Raw genomic sequence first — 7,838 nt, forward strand, 5'->3', positions numbered from 1 at the left:
CACTTCCATTAACATTAATATTGTTTGTTTTCTTCAGCATTGTAATCCCAGGTGCAGTAGGATTAAAAACTGTTGCTGCAGGGTTCAACTTCCCAGTTGCCTTATGATTAGCTGTGCTTTTTTGGACACAGTTTTCCCCCACTAAGACCAGCTGATAGTTCTCATGAATATCACTTTGCCCCACCTCCAATACATCAAATTTATTCATTGTTTGAACCTTGTTTCTCTGAGCATCGTCCACTTCCAAACGAGCACTCTTATTTGATGTCTCAGCCTGCTGATTAGCAGCATTAACTGGAACTATTTCTTTGCCAACTTTCCCTTATTCCTGACTTTGCTTGCCTTTGTTCATTGCTCGATTATCTCGAACTTCTTTCCACTGTTCACACACATTCCCGACAACTTTTCCGCTCATGAGAATCATCAGTGAAGCAGTGTGTTTTTTAATTTTCCCTTGCTCTTCAGCTACAGCAGTGGCCTCATCACTGTTTCTATTTTCAACTAGGTCGGGGTGCAAATGCCAACATTTAATTTCATTTTGGCCTTGAAGTTTACACTCCTTACAATACTTCGACAACATATCATAGTGAACCTTTACCCACTCTGTTCTTACCTCTCCATTAACATCATCAACGACTTCCATTTTTATCTTCTTAGGTAGCTCGGATAACAAATCAATAAGAACCTTTACTCTCGCGCAACTCGGCCTTATTTTGTTTATCATTGCTGCGTCAAGACACAGTGGCCTTCCAACTGTTGTAGCTAATGAAACCAGAGTTTCCTTTACAAAAAGGTAGGCAGCAGTCCTGGGAAAGAAATCTACGCCATCGCCATCGGAGTTTCTTCACCTACCCTAAATTTTGCATCGTAGATAAGAGTACGCAATTGGTATTCGTACCCATCTTTGGCTTTGATGTAGTACGTACTCTTCGATGTGAAATCGAGGAACTCTTGCCATAGCGTTAATCTAATTAACACATGATGATCTCTAAGAAAGACGATATTGCACTCACCTTTGATACCACATTGGATTGGAATAATTCGACAAAGTTCATGAATCTCCGGAGATCCATAAGATAGTTTTCCAGCCATTGCATATTGGAGACTTTCGATGACATTCATCCTCTGTACTTCTGCTTCTGTGAATCTCACAACTGGTTGGCCATTCAAACACACTGCTCGTCGCAATGGAATGGGTTGAACTGAAGCTGCAGCAGTAGCCATCGCTGGGGGATTTAAAGTATTTGGTTTCAAGATCTTTGCGTAATCTAGAGGAGCTGAATTGGAATTAGTTTTTGTATGTTGTTGTGTGACACTGGGGGAGGGCTCACCAGCCGGAAAAGCTGGCTGATCGCCGGCCATTGTGGCCATTGAAGCCTAAAGCTCTAGCTTTTTTGCGATGAAACGGTACCGACGTCACTGTTCACGGTACTGTTTGGCATTGTTCACTACTACAGTGACGGCGAAAATTTGGTAAGTAAGCCGATTTCAATTACCTTTTGAAGCCTTTTTTTTAAACTAACAGCGGAAATAATTACAATATACAACCTCCCAAGACTGGTAGTACTGAGTCACGAACTCTAACTGAATACATGGAATGATCACGAGGACCGAATATGCAATATTGTTTGATTACAAATTAATAGTACAATGAAATGAAAAGACCCAAGGGACTGCGATGACTAAGCAGCTCTACCTTGAATCCTTACGATCCCGTTGTAACTCTACTCAAGTCCGATATCTCTAATACCTTGCTCTGCACAAAAATGTGCAGAAGTGTAGTATGAGTACACCACGGTTGGTACCCAGTAAGTATCAAGACTAACCTCAATGGAGTAGAGATGAGGTACAGTCAAGACACTCATTAGTCTATTAACCTGTGCAATATAATATACAAAATACTAGGAAAATAGATAGCAATAAGGGCAGGATAAAACAACCACTGGTATGCGCAGCAAGACAACAAGAATACCATAAATATCACTCAACAATTAATAAATACATGTACGCCCAATTAATTCAAGTTTTTCAAATAAATATCATTCACATATAATTCTTACGAATAAAACTCTTTTTCAAATATAATTTCGTCGAATAAATATCATTCAAATATAATTCTTTCATATAATTCTTGTTGAATAAAAATCCTTTCAAATAAATATTTTGAATATAATTCTTTCGATTAAAGAGTCACCATGTGACACCTCGTTTAAAAATCATAAAAACAAAGACGGGTCTCAGCCCATTTTCATATTTCCACGGCACCTCGTGACCATAATTAAATTATCATACTTTTCCGGCACCTCATGCCCTCATTTCATATCACAATTGCACGGACAATTCATGTGCCAAATATCATTATCATTTCATCACAACACCTCGTGCCCACATTTTATTTTATAAACCGCCTGGCAATAGCCACAGGCTCCCAATTTCAACATAAATCAGATTATTATCAATTTACCAACAACAAGACAAATCGCACAAGATATAAAAATAAACACGAGCAAATCACAACATCACATGAAAATTATCAACACCACAATCCCACATCATTATATATCGTCCCTGACAATAGCCACCCTTATCGCTTCTATTGCCGCCCTTATCGCTCCTATAGCCACCCTTATCGCTCCGCCCAGACAATATCAATAGCCACATTTATCACTCTTATTGACGCCCTTATCGCTCCTATAGCCACCCTTATCGCGCCGCCCAGACAATATTCCAACAAATACAATAACAGTGAAATGCCACCCTTATACCCACATAATATCAATGGTGAAACGCCACCCTTATCTCCCCAAAATAATAACTCACACAACACAACAATTTACACTAGAAATTATCACGACAACATAATAAAATCAATTCATATCAAAATTTGCCCAATGGCCACAACCAAATTCCAAAGATATAACAAAATCAATTAATTTCATAACAAATAGCCCAAGGCTCCACACAATATATATAACACCCAAAAACAATCAATAGAGATAGAAATTACTCAGCATAAAGCAAAGCCTTCCTTTATGCAAATTTAGATAATTATATTAACACTTCTTCTTAACCTTGCTTAATTAATTATTTGTAGAGGGAAAATCCATAATGAAGTTAAATTCCAAGAAATATTAACACCCAAACTCACAGAATTCACATAAATATACAAGTAATAATTCCGTCAAATTTTCATATAAAAACAAATTCAACAACAAGGATTTAGGCATGGCAAACAGATGATTAATAATTATCCACGATTACCCAATTTACTACACAATAATACCTAAGACTTTAATCCAATAAAATTTGCACATATAAGCCCGAGTACGTACTCGTCACCTCGCGTACACGGCTTTTCACATTTCACAAATGGCACATAAGACTCGATGCCTAAGGGGTAATTTCCCCACTCGAGGTTAAGCAAGAAACTTACCTTTTTGAAGTTGTACCGATATTCCAAAATCTCCTTCTTGCTTGAATTGGCTTCCGGACCGCTCAAATCTATTCTAATCAGTTGTATAACTTCATTAAAATTCATCGAAAATAATTCCGGATAATAAAACGTCGACTTAGAAATTTATTCCAAAAAGTCAACAAAAGTCAACGTAGGGCCTGCCCCTCAGAACCCGACATAATTTTCATGAAATCCGAACACCCATTCTGATACGAGTTCAACCATACCAATTTTATCGAATTCCAATAACAAATCGACCTCCAAATCTTAAATTTGTGGTTTATGAAGTTTCTACAATTTTTCCCAAATTTTCATCTCAAGGTACTAAATAAATGATGAAATCAGTGATATATTCATGTATATTAACCAAATCCGAGTTAGAATCACTTACCCCGATGAATTTCTTGAAAAAAACCCTCAAACAATAGCCACAAACCGAGCTCCCTAGGTCCAAAATGTGAAATAATGCCCTAAACCCCGTTTATATAGTGCACCCTCTGAACTCCCCTACACGGTCCGCGAAATACCAACTGCGGCCGCGCCCCAGGTCCCGCGGTCGCTAAAACAATGATGCGGCCGCTAAATTCTTGGGGCAGCACTGCTAGGCTGTAGTATTTTGTCCATAACTTTCTATACAGATGTCCAAATGATGATTTCTTTATCTTTCTGGAAACTAGACACGAATGGCTACAACTGTCATTTTTAAATCATCTTAAACTTCCTTGTAGATCAAAAGATATAGGCTTCTGAAGTCAGACCAGCGGGTCTGCAGAGCTTCCTAGAGGCCGGCAGCGAACAGAATTGCGCGGTCCGCGAAATCTTGAGCGCGGCCGCGAAATTCTGCTGCTGTCCACGTTCTTATGTGCGGTCCAAGCCCCTCCTTCGCCTCAGAGCCCAAAAATGCGCGGTCCGCGCCCCCAAAAGTGCCAGAACAATATCAAAGTGCCGAAATGCCCCGACTCGCTCAAAACTCACTCTGAAACTCATCCGGAACCTCCCGAACACAAACCATTAATGAATTTCAATCATAAAATACGCTATGGACCTGCTCGAGCACTCAAAATACTGAAAAGAGGTCGTCTTGACCCGATATTGACCATGGTCAAACTCTCAAATTTCATAAATTTACTAATCTCTCAACAATTGATCCAAAAATACACCCAAACCCCTCGGGACCTCAACCAAATATACCAACACGTTCCATAATACAATACAAACTTAGTAGAGGCTTCAAATCTCGTCAAACAATGTCAAAATTATGAGTCGCGCCTCGTATCTAGTTATGAGTTTTCGAATCTCCCAACTTCTATGTTTTACGCCGAAATGTATCAAATCAATCCGGAATGACTTCAAATTTTGCACACAAGTCATAATTGACTTAATGGAGCCATTCCCATTTCTGGAATCTAAATCCGACCTCGTTATCAAACATTCACCCTTCGGTAGGATTTTTTTTCAAAAAATCTTCTATTTTTCAACTTTCGCCAAAATGCGTCTAATTGTCCTACGGACTTCCAAATCCAAATCCGAACATATGCCTAAGTCCGAAATCATCATGCGAAGCTATTGACATCATAAAAATTCTAATCCGGGGTTATTTGCTCAAAAGTTAACTCTCCGGTCAATTCTTTCCATTTAAGCTTCTAAATAAGAATTGTTCTTTAAATAAAATTTTGAGTCTTCAGTAAATCAAACTCGACCACACCTGTGGGTAATAATACATATTACGAAGCTGTTTGAGACATTAATCCATTGGACGGGGCGCTAATTCTTAAAACGACAAGTCGGGTCGTTACACTTAGGCCAGCTGAAATAGCTCTTTTCTTGTGGAGGTGGGAATTACCTTATTTGCTTGAGGACAAGCAAAAGCTTAAGCTTGGGGGAGTTGATAAGTAAGGATTTTGACTATTTATTTGCACTCTTTTACTTTAGTTTTAGCTCAAAAATGCTTAAAGGTATTCTCGAAAACTGATAAAATGTGATTACTTGCAGAAGCATTGGAAAAAGAGCCAAAACGATGAAATTCAACTCAAGAAGGAGTATTTTTGGACAAGGACTAAAATCAAGCAAAAAGAGCAAAGTACAGACCGCACAATATTGAGTGTGGCTGCAGACTATGAATGACCTCTGAGAGAATTCCTTTGCAGAGTGCGGACCACATAATTATTGTGCGGCCGCAAAAGAAGAGGTTCAGAGAGATGGATTTCTGAGACCATGAAGAAGTCCGGACCGCACTATTATTGTCCGGCCGTAGAATTCAAGAGTGCGGCTGCACTTAGAAATGTGCGGTCAGCAGAAGTCCCTCCTGTCAACCTCAGATTCAAGAGTGCGGCTGCACTTAGAAATGTGCGGTCCGCAGATGTCCCTCTTGTCAACCTCAAATTCAAGAGTGCGGCCGCACTCAGAAATGTGCGATCCGCAGAATCTGAAGACGTGCGTCCGCAACCCAGAATTGTGCGGCCGCAGAAGTCCATCCTGTCAAGCCCAGCTTCAAAGTGCGGACCGCACACAGAACTGTGCGGCCGTAGAACCTCCGTAGGGGCAATTTTGTCCGATAATTTCAGCCATGTATAAATAGTTCTTTTTGTCAAATTTAGGTTATGTTTGAACTCCAGAAAGTAGATAGCTATTTTTCCTTTACTGCTTTGGGAAACTTTATATTAGTTTATCATTTTAACATTGGATTTTCATCCCTTTATCATCTATTATGAGTTTAATCTTATCTTCTTCCTTAGTTTCTTCATTTTTGCCTATGAGTAGCTAAATCTCTAGCTAGGGTTGTGACCCAACCCTAGTGTGGGTACCTAATGGGTGTTTGATTTAGGGCTTTTTAAGATTGGGTGTATGATATTTAGCCTAGTTCTTGCTTGAATTTAGGAATTAATGGTTGCAGACATTGATTGATGCCTAATTGACTTAGTTTCTACTTGAGAAAGAGAGACTAAGTCTAGGAAAAATTGGCTAACAAGAAATTAGGGTGAACTCAAGAAATTGATAACCCCAATTAAAGAGTTGAATCTAGATATAGTAAGACCCAACTTGAGCGTATATCAACTGTTTTGTGAATTACCCATTTGGACTTGAGAAAACCAAATTGGGAAAAACCACTCTAACTACCGAGAGGTATCGAGTGGGTAATCGCTTGTTGATTGCTATATTACACCACGACCAATGAAACATGCCCTAAATCCCACAACCTGTTAGGTAACCACCTAGGTGGAAGTCACAGCCCTAGATCTTTTATAAACTTGAAAAACAACAACACCAAAAATATCGTTCTATAGCTTTACATTTACAAACAATAGTATAAATTTTATAAGTAGAAAGAAACAACAAAGTATGTGGAAGTGCATTTTAGGCACGTCATACACCTAGTCTAAGTAGATACCTAATCCAATATAAGCTCTCTGAGGAATCGACCTCGACTCAAAGTTGGTTAATTATAATTGCATCAACCGCTTCACAATCCCAATCAGTGGTATGGATTTGGGCTACATCACGGCCCTAGCAGGGGGCGCGGGTGTCTGGTCATCTAATCCAGTTGTACGTGTCCTCACCATCTGTGAGATAATAGAAGGACAAAAATTTTAGAATCCGAAACCAAAATATCGCACGATAAGGAATCAAAGAAATAAAGCTTTTCCTAATAGTTCCATAGCCTTCCGAAGATAAGTACAGACGTCTCCGTACCGATCCGCGAGACTCTACTAAACCTGCTTGTGACTCATAATACCTATGAACTTAGTGCTCTGATACCAACTTGTCACGGCCCCAATTTTTCCTCTGTAGGAAGTCGTGATGGCACCTAGTCTCTAAGACTAGGTAAGCCTAACAATTTGCGAAACAATTGAAATATAATATGAACTCTAATAACAACACCCGATATATAAATAGAAACTACGTTTTAAATAATTACAACTCCCCAAAACCCGGTGGAAATAAGTCACAAGCTTCTAATAGAAAATACTATGTGTCTCTATATGTCAAAGTCTAAAGAGAGCATGGGAAACAACATAATAAAGGTAGAGGGGGACTCTGAGGTTTACGGACGCTGGCAGATATACCTTGAAGTCACCACATACAGTCCAGCTCACTGGTATCTGGTCTAGTAGGAAGCACCTGGATCTGCACAAAACAAATGTGTAGAGTATAGTATGAGTACACCACAACGGTACGCAGTAAGTGCCAGGCCTAACCTCGATAGAGTAGTGACGAGGTCAGGTTAGGGCCCTACTGGTTTAAAAGAAATATAAGGCACGAGAAGTTTCAGAAAATAACAGCACAACAATTAGAGGTAAACAATAGGGGTGCTCCCGAGGTATCACCTCGTAGTCCCAAATGTAAATATGCACGACTTGAGGGAATCTCCCGAGGTACCGCCTCT

Source organism: Nicotiana tomentosiformis, chromosome 2 (assembly GCF_000390325.3).
Source record: "Nicotiana tomentosiformis chromosome 2, ASM39032v3, whole genome shotgun sequence".
NCBI classification, from domain to species: domain Eukaryota; kingdom Viridiplantae; phylum Streptophyta; class Magnoliopsida; order Solanales; family Solanaceae; genus Nicotiana; species Nicotiana tomentosiformis.